Below are 12,703 nucleotides of genomic sequence, written 5' to 3' on the forward strand. Positions count from 1 at the left end.
GGAGTAGCGAGCAGACAGGAGCGGCGGGATGGAGCAGCGAGCAGTCAGGAGCGGCAGGATGGAGCAGGGAGCAGTCAGGAGTGGTGGGATGGAGCAGGGAGCAGTCAGGAGCGGCGGGATGGAGCAGCGAGCAGACAGGAGCGGCGGGATGGAGCAGCGAACAGTCAGGAGCGGCGGGATGGAGCAGCGAGCAGACAGGAGCGACAGGATGGAGCAGGGAGCAGTCAGGAGTGGTGGGATGGAGCAGGGAGCAGTCAGGAGCATCGGGATGGAGCAGCGAACAGTCAGGAGCGGCGGGATGGAGCAGCGAGCAGACAGGAGCGGCAGGATGGAGCAGGGAGCAGTCAGGAGTGGTGGGATGGAGCAGGGAGCAGTCAGGAGCGGTGGTATGGAGCAGCGAGCAGACAGGAGCGGCGGGATGGAGCAGCGAGCAGACAGGAGCGGTGGGATGGAGCAGCGAGCGCAGGAGCGGAGGGATGGATTAGCGAGCAGACAGGAGCGGCTGGATGGAGCAGCGAGCACAGGAGCGGAGGGATGGATTAGTGAGCAGACAGGAGCGGAGGGATGGATCAACGAGCAGACAGGAGCGGTGGGATGGAGCAGCGAGCACAGGAGCGGAGGGATGGATTAGCGAGCAGACAGGAGCGGAGGGATGGATCAGCGAGCAGACAGGAGCGGCGGGATGGAGCAGCAAGCAGTCAGGAGCAGCGGGATGGATTAGCGAGCAGACAGGAGTGGCTGGATGGAGCAGGGAGCAGTCAGGAGCCGTGGGATGGAGCAGCGAGCGCAGGAGCGGAGGGATGGATTAGCGAGCAGACAGGAGCGGCTGGATGGAGCAGGGAGCAGTCAGGAGCGGTGGGATGGAGCAGCGAGCACAGGAGCGGAGGGATGGATTAGCGAGCAGACAGGAGCGGAGGGATGGAGCAGCGAGCAGTCAGGAGCAGCGGGATGGAGCTGGGAGCAGTCAGGAGCGGTGGGATGGATTAGCGAACGGTCAGGAGCGGCTGGATGGATCAGCGAGCAGACAGGAGCGGCGGGATGGATCAGCGAGCAGACAGGAGCGGCTGGATGGAGCAGTGAGCAGTCAGGAGTGGCGGGATGGAGCAGCGAGCAGTCAGGAGCGGTGGGATGGAGCAGCGAGCACAGGAGCGGAGGGATGGATCAGCGAGCAGACAGGAGCGGCGGGATGGAGCAGCGAGCAGACAGGAGCGGTGGGATGGAGCAGGGAGCAGTCAGGAGCAGTGGGATGGAGCAGCGAGCACAGGAGCGGTGGGATGGAGCAGCGAGCAGTCAGGAGCGGTGGGATGGAGCAGGGAGCAGACAGGGGCAGCGGGATGGAGCAGCGAGCACAGGAGCGGCGGGATGGAGCAGGGAGCTGTCAGGATCGGTGGGATGGAGCAGCGAGCACAGGAGCGGTGGGATGGAGCAGCGAGCAGTCAGGAGCGGTGGGATGGAGCAGCGAGCAGTCTGGAGCGGTGGGATGGAGCAGCGAGCAGTCAGGAGCGGTGGGATGGAGCAGGGAGCAGTCAGGAGCCGTGGGATGGAGCAGCGAGCAGACAGGAGCGGTGGGATGGAGCAGGGAGCAGTCAGGAGCCGTGGGATGGAGCAGCGAGCACAGGAGCGGCGGGATGGATCAGCCAGCAGACAGGAGAGGCGGGATGGAGCAGCGAGCAGACAGGAGCGGCGGGATGGAGCAGCGAGCACAGGAGCGGCGGGATGGAGCAGCGAGCACACGTCTACAGGCGGAAGCAGCGACTGAGGCGACGAGTGCGGGAGGGAGTGGGTTAAGGTTGGGGGAATCAGGCGGGAATCGCGGCCATTGACGGGTCGGCAACACTCGGACGTCATCTCGTTGACGTCATTACGTGGTGACGCTGCAGAAACTCCCCCTTTATGATCATATTCTGATGTTACACCTGCAGAAACAAGCTTTATGTGACCTTACATTGTTTATAAATAATGTTCAGCTAGAAATAGATTTTATATCTTGAAATGCTCTGCCTGGATGATTTTCTGATGATAATTCAGCCCATGAGCTGATTTTGATCTGATTTTACATTTCAAATTTACTTCGTGTAGGAACAAAAAGGTGAAAAGTGATTTGAGAATTTGAGAAAAGATCTCTTCATCTCCATCAAATTTAATTTTATAGTGAACTGAATGGTGTGCTCCAATTCCCATTCCTTATATTTATATGTGTTTATTTTCCCTTGTGTGCCTGTTCCTGGTCCCTGCTCTCACTGATCAGTAATTTAGCAGGCTGTTCTCATACATGACTGTTAATATCATTACTGCTCTGACATTGCCCTATTGTAACACTCACGTTGCTGAGGGATTTCTTCACTTTATTATTAATAACCTGTGGTAATTGTTCCTCACTGGGCACCTTTTCTGGGCTGCATAGTTTGGACTTTCCCCTGTCGGTTCTCAGCCACATTCCTCCCGCATTCCCCCCAACCACCTCACCCTCCGTCAGTCGAAGGTCGGCACCATTCTAGTTATTTAAGTTTTACATTTTGTGTTTGATGCTCTCAGATCCGGCGTCTAGTGGGTGAAAATCACTGCAAATACTGAAAGGCAACATGGAGACGCGAGCGTCTGGAGTAGGAGTGGATTCTCAGGAGGACAAACTGAAGAGGTTGGTGCTGTGAGGAATGATCATTTCCATCTTGGACTGGAGAACGGGATGAATTGCAGTTATAGTGAACGGTTGGGTTGATTCTTTGGTTCTGAAGCTAAAATCTAATCCGAATTCTCTTTCTTCGCGCTGCACCCATCCTAGGCCCTAAGCCCTCAAGGTTAGAAGTTGACGGTAAAAGTTGGGGAGTATATTGATCTCATACTATTCAGTTTAATTACTGGTGAAAGGTGAGATATTCTGGGAGAAAACCAGCTCGTTTATTGTCATGTTTTCCTTTTGTTTCATAGTTAACATTTTGTCATCACAATGTCTTGTTCGGCATCTGTTTCAAACTATAGACACCAAATCGGTTAAATGTTGCAGTTCTCAAGTATTATATTGAAGAGAGTTTTTCCAATGAAGAAAAGAAAACGCTTTTGACACAGATGTGCAGAGAAATGCAGCACAGAAAAACACAAAAAAGAATTCAGATTGACAATCCAGCCGATCTGTTTTGTCTCATTCCTTTGAAGTTAATTTCACCATAATCGTTATGAGAAGGAAATGGGTTTGGAGTGGGGGGATGTGGGAGAGTAATTGTTAAATTAATCTCTGCACAAAATATGGAGGAAACATTCCTGACTGAAACCTAACACACCTGGTGCAATGACGTGCGTTCAGGTTCAACACCGGTTTTACAATCCATCCGATTACACATTCCAGGTATTTCAAGATAAATATAGAGTTCAGAACTTATAACAAGACATGAAATATAGGAGCACAATGTAACACTTTAAAACTGGGGTTATATTATTTCTAGATTTTATGCTCCATTAATCTTTGAAATCTTTAACTCTGCTTCTCTTCAAGATTACATTTGGTCTCGACTCCTTCTGTGTTGCCCAGGGAGCGTGAATTAGTCTATATTCTCTATCTTCGATATTGATCTCCGTTCCATGTACACAAAGTGGGACAAGGTAAAAGACAGAGTGGTGATCTGATGAGAGGAGCTCAAAGTTATGGAGAGCTTGGATCAGAAAAATCATGACCATAAAAACTATTTTCACTTCTTGGCAGGAACGCATCAGTTTAACTTCATCACAAAAGAACCTGGTAATAGGTTTAGATTTTTATTGTCTATCCTGTGAATTCCCAGGATTTTCCTTATCTTTGTAATGTAACAGAGTGACACGACATTTATATTGTTTTATGTATAATTGTCACAGTGACTGAGTTTTAATAGACCAAATAAACAGTGGTTGTAACTTAGATAGCTACAGTTGTTTCATGTTTTGGAAAATAATAAGATTGCATGTCTCATGGTAAAAGTGCTGTAAATATTTTATTACTGCAATAAAACTGTCAATATTTTCTCATCAAACAAGGGAGTTAAAATGTTCCAGACAATATTTTAAATGTTCCAGAATATATTTCCTGTTCCTACGCTGGGGCTGTTGGATTGCCTGGTGAGTAGAGGACGATTGGAGCAAGAGAAACACACCGCTAATGAACTCATCTGAATTCATGCCCATTTAACTGCCTGAAAAATAGCATTTGGCAGAATCCCTTTTGGATATTTACCATCTCCTGCTCGGCTTCTTGTATTCACGATGTTAGATGATTCAATAGCCCAAGGCACACCACTGGGGAAATCTGTCACTGCCCTTTCTGTATGTCAACAAGAGCAATTTGTTGTGATCTGAAAATGATATTAATGATATTAATTGACCCGAAGCTTCGTGAAATTAAATAATTCATCACTAAAATTCAAAAAGCAGCCAAGCAGATATGTAGCTGAGCAAATCACACAACAATCAGATTCTTGAACTGAGTGGACTGGTTCATCCATCAAGCAAACTACTTGCAGCAAACTGAACAATCAGACCAATAGTGTGTTAAAAAAGGGAGAACAGTATTTGTTTGAGTGAAGCTGAATTGAACCTATTGTATACAATGACAACATTAAAGCAGCCGATACAAAGGTAAATTCTTCAAAAATGCCGCGCAAATTTACTTCTACATTTAATTCTTTCCAAACCTGGATTGGTTTTATGTAAATATTTGACCAGTTAGAAATTGGTTTAAACAGAATAAGTTAGTTCTTTACCTTTAATTCCTGGACATTAAATACTCATTGAGATTATGTCAGGCTTTGTAAAGAGCTTTAAATGGTAAACATAAACATTTACCCTCACATTTCTCTTTGAGTCTCTCCAAATCTGTTGACAGCTCTGCTGGCCACAGTTCCGCCAGGGCAAATAGAGAACTTGATTTTCAGTAGTATATTAAACAGCAGGAACAATATGCCTCTGTAGAGTGGTTGGACAGATCCAATCTAAACGGCAGATAATTGTGTATGATATGAGACCAATCCGGGGTGGGTGGGTGGGGAGATAAATTTAACGCATTCCGATTAATTTAATTTATTTACCTTAATCATCCGGGTAAAGGGATATTTAACAATATTCTTTAACTCATCTCTGAACTTGGTCTGTACCACTGCATAAATAACCGTGTTGGTGCAGGAACTCAAACGCTGGAGCATGAGTCCGGTCTGTTCCATGATGGTGAAAGGGTCATTGTAATCACTTTGGTCAAATTGATTTTCCGTAAATTGTACAGAAATCTGACAGATGGAGATTAGAATCCATAACAAGATAAAACTGCCCGAAATAGCGAGCAGTAATATGATGGACTTTCTGCGGCTCTCTATCTCTGGATCTTTGCTCTTTTCCCGGAATCCCCTCCTGACTCTATTGGTCATTACAATGTGTCTGATGGTCAGAGCATTGAAGAACACAATTAAGAAAAATGCAGCAAATGGGGTTAAAATAGTGTCAAGCCACAAGTAAACCATCCAAACGGGCAAAATATAGAATGCAGATTTTACAACACAGAACCATGGTATGTTATCAATCATTATTCCAGGTTTATTTACAAAGTAAACTGGAATGTTTTTTAAAACAGAAAGTCCACACACCGCTGCTATAACGACAAGTGCAGTTTTTTCTGTGCAGTATTTGTTTCTCAGTTTCTGGTAACAGATGGATACAGAGCGATCAAAGCTGAAAGCGACTGTTAACCAGACAGAACAATCAATGGAAATAAAACTGAAGGTGAATTGAAGACTACAGATGAAGGTGTAATCCAGAAATGAATTTGTGAAATACATCTCCTTAATCTCATACAGAATTACTTCAAATATTAGGACCAGTAGATCTGCTGTTGTCATGGCCACCATATAACGACTGATACATTTGGAGAGACCGCATTTTCCACGGGACAGAATCACAATTGTTAATAAATTAGCTGCAATAAAGATAGGAAAAGAGAAATTAATGATTCGATTCACAATGAGAGGATTAATAGGTTGATAAAATATATTAAGTTGTGGTACATCTTTTTTCTGTCAGTCAACTCATTCCCTTTTCCTTTATCTCAGCTTCTGTCTTCCACCTTTTTTCTGTCTCTGATATATAATTTCCTCTTTTAGTTTAGCTGATGTATTTGGAGAGTTCGCCTATTGGAGAAATTCAATTGGAATTATGTTGTTAACATCCAGTTTTATGAATTCTGCTAATAGCAGAACTCCAGATGGGAATTTACACAGGTCTCGGGGCACATTTGTAATTGAAGCAGGAAGTGCTTTTCTCAAATTGAAAGAAGTGGGAACAATTAAAGACAGTGCCGTAATGGGAGAGAACATTTCCGAAGTTATCTATAAAATTTCAGATTTTTTTGTAACAATGCTGAAGAATTAAGGCACTAGGAGGAGACAGGAGGCTTTGAAAGGAAAAGGTAACCCACGAGGCAGCCATGAGTTGGCCACCAAGTGATGTCGAAGACAAGCATCTGCTCAATAGTTTAATGGCAGCTGAAGTGATGAAGCAAGTGGCGGCTGTAATTGAGGTGACCCTCTGTGACCTTTGTGTCCATTGATGAAAAATACCCAATAAGTCACATGACAGTGAAAATGCATCATGTCTATGATGATGTGGGGCTATGTTCTCCGTCACAGCTGACCATTGTTCTTCAATGTCCTAGCCTGAGCTAGAATGCACACTATCTTCAGATGCTTTAGCAGCTCAGCATCTGCACCTCTGAGAGCCAAGACAATAAGAAGCCAATCCGCAAAGACATTTGTCAGGCAGTTGGGTCAGGGACTATCAAACCGTTTGGTGGAATTTGACTGGTGAGGCCAGTTAGGGAAAAGCGACAGTCAGTCATCTTGACATGTCTTATTTTATGCAGCATCACAATGTGACTGAAACCTTAAGAGAAGCATCTAAAACTATGAGTAGGTGTCCGTATATGTTAGCAATACCATTGGGTCAGTTGTCCCAGCTTCATTTGAGAAAAAAAACCTAACTTCGATCAGCACTAATCATTTGTAAAAGTGAGATATTTTCACTTCTGTATGTGAATACAACACACCAGAAACCAGTGGGTGGGGCAGAGAGCATCGCTCCTTCAGTCTGGTCTATCTGGCATCCCTGTGTAAATATACCTCCTCCCCCAAACACATCAGATGGAAAATTCCCAAGGAGAAGCCCGTTTGTTCCAGTAGTAATGCTGGGGAAAATATGATAGTTTACATCATTTGGTGTAACAGTTAGAGAAGATCGGCTCATTGCAGAACAATTAAAGATTAAATAAAACAAGGTTACAAAATGGTCAAAACACAAGCTATCATGATATTACAGCTTCTTTTCTAGGACTATCCATATAGCTGCCTTTCCTGAACAACTACCTGATTTCCATTTGAGAGGTGTTCTTTATGTCAGGTGCTCTGCACAGCAGAATGGCAGGAAATGATACGCAGGTAAAACACACAATATTAAGAAAAATGATTTCATTTGAAGTTGTTGCTTCCACTATGTATTCAGAAAATGTTAGAGATATTAGATGTGTACTTAATATAAGGGCAGGAGCAGGAGTAGGCCATTCGGCCCTTCGAGTCTGCTGCACCATTCAACGTAGTTATGGCCAATCTCCTACCTCAACTGTATTGTCCCGCACTATCCTACATCCCTTGTTTCCCCGAATATCCAACAAAATCTGTGGATTTGTGTCTTGAATATTCTCACCAATGGGGGATCCACAGCTCTCTGGAGTAGAGAATTCCAAAGATTCACAATTCTTTGAGTGAAGAAATTTCTCCTCATCACAGTCCTAAATGACCGACCCTTCATTCTGAGACTGCAGCTCCAATTTTTGACACTTGCTCTGCCCCAAAAACACCCAGCATCTACTCTGCCAATCCACTTAAGGTGTACTTTTAATAACTCCCGAAATAAATAAGGTTCTTAAAGATTGAAGGTCAAGTTTCACGGAATTACGCATCCCGTACCTAAGCAAACACTTAAAAGCAGTATTGATGAGAAAACCTTGCGGGTTAAGTCGGGAACTCAAACACAATGCCATTTCAAGGAGTCACAGAGAATACAGCACCGAAACAGGCCCTTCGGCCCAATGGTGGATATCGGTTGATCCGACTTTCGGAAAGCCTCAGCGGTGGTGGCACAGTGGCGCAGTGGTTAGCACCGCAGCCTCACAGCTCCAGCGACCCGGGTTCAATTCTGGGTACTGCCTGTGTGGAGTTTGCAAGTTCTCTCTGTGTCTGCGTGGGTTTCCTCCGGGTGCTCCGGTTTCCTCCCACATGCCAAAGACTTTAGGTTGATAGGTAAATTGGCCATTAGCAATTGCCCCTAGTATAGGTAGGTGGTAGGGAAATATAGGGACAGGAGGGGATGTGGTAGGAATATGGAATTAGTGTAGGATTGGTATAAATGGGTGGTTGATAGTCGGCACAGACTCGGTGGGCCGAAGAGCCTGTTTCAGTGCTGCATCTCTAAACTAAAACTAAAATGCATAACATAACTTCATATACAGACAATTTTAATACCTTGTTGCTTACCAATAACAAGTTTTTTCATACAATTCAGCTGCATTGTTGTATTATAGATAGTTTCAATCTTGTTACATCGGATTACTATTCACCAAGAGAATCTCTAATTATAAGTGTGTCTTTGCTGCAGTTAAAGGCCTGCTACCCGACCCAAACCTGACAGGACCAGAGGTCGCTCTTCCGGGTTTGGCTTTCGCGCTCGGGTCGGGCCTGGTCCGGGTCAGACACACACAGTACTACCTTTTGCTCTGCTGGGAGGAAAAGGGAAGTTGAGTAAATAAGCTCAAAATTTGAAAAGCCTGAGCTGGGAGTCTGGGAGGTCAAGGAGAGAAACGTGCATCCGGACTCCACAGACTCTGAGTCTGCGCAGTGTGTGAGTGAGTGTCTCTATGATGTCATCACACTCATGCTGCAGCTTCCTTCTATTCCATCCATCCAAAAGTAGGAAGTACAGTGAGTGCACTATGGATGTAAAATGAATGCTGTCAACTGGAGAAAGTGAACATTCCGGTGGTCGGGTCAGGCTCGGGTCAGGTCGGGCTCGGGAGAAAATAGAAGGACTCGGGCCGGGTCAGGCTTGGGTCCGATGTGGTTCTGTCGGGATCGGGCCGGGATTTTTCCCAGACCCAAGCAGGCCTTTAGCTGCAGTACCATTACATACCAATCTTCCACTTCGAAAGAGGATGGTGTATTCACATATATTTCACTCTGCAGAACTTGTTATCAACTAATTCAATTTCTCTGAAATATATGCATCACTTTGCACTGGATTGTCTTTTCATTATATTTACATAAATTACGAAACCTCATTAGAACGTTAACCCAAACATGAAACAAAACTGAATTCCAGAGTTAAGTTGACAGTGACTGCCCTTGACACCATGGTAGCATTTGACCAAGTGTAGCATCAAGGTCCCTTAGCAAAACTGAAATCAATGGGAACCCAGAAGAATTCTCTGCATTGGTTGGAGTCATACCGAGCACAAAGCAAGGTAGTTGTGGTTGTTGGAGGACAATCACCGCAGTCCCATGACATCCCTGCAGGAGTTTCTAAGGTAGTGTCACAGGCCAGCCCTCTTCAACATAAAATTTGAAGTGGTAATGTTCGCTGATGATTGTACAGTGTTCAGTATCTTTTGGCAACTCCTCGGAAACTGCAGCAGTCTGTGCCCACATGCAGCAGGACCTGGACGACATTCAGGCTTGCTTGATAGGTGGCAAGTAACATTCGTGACACACAAGTGCCCAGCAATGAACATCAACAAGACAGCACCTTGTTGTTCAATGGCATTATGAATCCTGCACCATCAATATCCTGGGGCTTACCATTGACCAGAATTTTGCCTGGACCAGCCATATAAATACTGTGGCTACTACAGCAGGTCAGAGACTGGGAATTCTGTGATGACTAACTTACTTCCTAACTCTCCAATTCCTGTCCACCATCTACAAGGCACAAATCAGGAGTGTGATGGAATACCCCCGAGTTGCCTGGATAAGTGCAGCTCCAACAAGACTTAAAAAGCTTGAAATTACCCACGATGAAGCAGCCCATTTGATTGGTACCCCATCTATTACCTCACATTCTCTCCATCACCAGCACTCAGAGGTAGAAGTGTTTACCTCCTACAAGAGACACTGCAGCAACTCGCCAACGCTCCTTCGATAGCACCTTCCCAACTCACAATCACTACCACCTAAAAGAACAAGGGCAGCAGACAGATGGGAAAACCACCACCTGCAAGTTCTGCTCAATGTCACACATCAACTTGTCTTGGAACAATATCGCCATTCCTTCATTGTTGCTGGGTCAGAATCCTGGAATTCCCTGCCTAACAGCATTGCTGCTGAACTTACACCACATAGAGTCAGAGTCGTACAGCATAGAAACAGGCCCTTCGGCCCACCGTGTCCATGCTGACCATAATGCCAATCTATACTAATTCCACCTGCCTGCATTAATTCCATATCCCTCTATGCCTTGCTCATTCAAGTACCTGTCCAAATGCCTCTGAAATGTTGCTACTGTTCCTGCCTCCACCACCTCCTCTGGCAGCTCATTCCAGATACCCACTATTCTTTGTGTGAAAAATGTACCCCATTGATCCCCTTTAAACCTCCTCCCTCACCTTAATTCTATACCCTCTAGTTTTAGTCACCCCGACCATGGGAAACAGACTCTGGCTATCTACCTTATCTATGCCTCTCATAATTTTACATACCTCTATCATGTTCCCTCTCAGCCTTCTTCACTCCAGTGAAAACAGACCCAGCCTTTCCAATCTCTCTTCATAACTCAAGCCCTCCAAACCAGGCAACATCCTTGTGAATCTTTTCTGCACCCTCTCTAGCTTAATCACATCTTTCCTGTTGTGCGGCGACCAGAACTGCACACAGTACTCCAAATGCGGCCGAACCAATGTTATGTACAACTGTAACATGACGTCCCAACTCTTGTACTCAGTGCCTCGGCCGATGAAGGCAAGCATGCCATACACCTTCTTCACCACCCTGTCTACCTGTGTTGCCACTTTCAGGGAACTATGTATTTGCACCCCAAGGTTTCTCTGCTCAAGAACACTCCCCAGGGCCCTGTCATTCACTATATATGTCCTGCCCTGGTTTAACTTCCCAAAATGCATCACTTCACACTTGTCTGCGTTAAATTCTGTTTGCCACTCTCTTGCCCACTTTCCCAGTTGATCTATAACCTGTTGTAACCTTAGACAACCTTCTTCACTGTCACCAATTTTGGTGTCATCCGCAAACTTGCTAATCATGCCCCTTACATTCAATTCCAAGTCATTAATACATATGACAAACAACAGAGGGCCCAGCACTGATCCCTGCGGCACACCACTGCTCACTGGCCTCCAATCTGAAAAACAACCCAACACTACCACCCTCTGCCTCCTATCACCAAGCCAATTTTGTATCCAAATTGCTAGCTCACCCTGGATCCCATGTGTTTGAACCTTCTGGACCAGCCTACCATGTGGGACCTTGTCAAAGGCCTTGCTCTTGGTCACCTCCTCAAAAAACTCAATCAAATTCGTGAGACATGATTCCCCATGCACAAAGCCATCCCTAATCAGACCATGTCTATCGAGATGCATATAAATCCTGTCTCTCAGAATCCCTTCCAATAACTTTCCCACCACCGATGTAAGGCTCACCGGCCTGTAGTTCCCTGGCTTATCCCTGCTGCCCATCGGAAATAAAGGCATAACATGACCTTTCCTCCAGTCTTCCGGTACCTCACCCGTGGCTAACGATGATACAAAGATCTCTGCCAGGGCCCCATCAATCTCCTCCTTTGCTTCCCAAAGCATCCTAGGATACTCCTGATCAGGCCCTGGGGATTTAGCCACCTTAATGCGCTTCAAAATCTCCAATACCTCCTCCCTTGCAATGTTGATATGCTCCAGGATATCAGTGTTCCCTCCCTTGAACTCACTAGCTTCCATGACCTTCTCCAAGGTAAATACGGACGAGAAATATTCATTTATGACCTCGCCCATTTCCCGTGGCTCCACACATAGATTGCCACACTGATCCTTAAGGGGATCTACTCTCTCCCTAGCTACCCTTTTACTCTTAATATACTTATACTCCTTATCGTATCTGCCAGGGAAATCTCGCCTGCCTAATTTCCTTCTTAAGTGTAGTCCTACATCCCCTATACTCCTCGACGGACTCGCTCGATCCCAGCTGCCTATACATGACATATGCCTCCTTCTTTGTCCTGACCAGACCTCAATATCCCTCGTCAACCAAGGTTCCTTCAACTTGACAGCCTTGCCCTTCCATCTAACAGGAACATGTTGGCCCTGAACTCTTCCTATCTTACTTTTAAATGCCTCCCACTTGCCAGACGTCCCTTTACCTGTAAACAGCCTCCCATTCAACTTTTGAGAATTCCTGTCTGATGCCTTCCCCCAATTTAGGACTTCAACCTGAGGGCCAGTCCTATCCTTTTCCATAACTATCTTGAAGCTAATAGAGTTATGGTCACTGGTCCCAAAGTGCTCCCCCACAGACACATCAACCACCTGCCCATCCTCATTTCCTAAGAGGAGGTTGAATGTAGCCCCTTCTCTAGTAGGGCCATCCACATACTGCTTCAGAAAACTATCCTGGACACACTTAACACATTCTTCCCCATCTGATCCCTT

This window comes from Heterodontus francisci, chromosome 29 (assembly GCF_036365525.1).
Source record: "Heterodontus francisci isolate sHetFra1 chromosome 29, sHetFra1.hap1, whole genome shotgun sequence".
Taxonomy (NCBI): Eukaryota; Metazoa; Chordata; class Chondrichthyes; order Heterodontiformes; family Heterodontidae; genus Heterodontus; species Heterodontus francisci.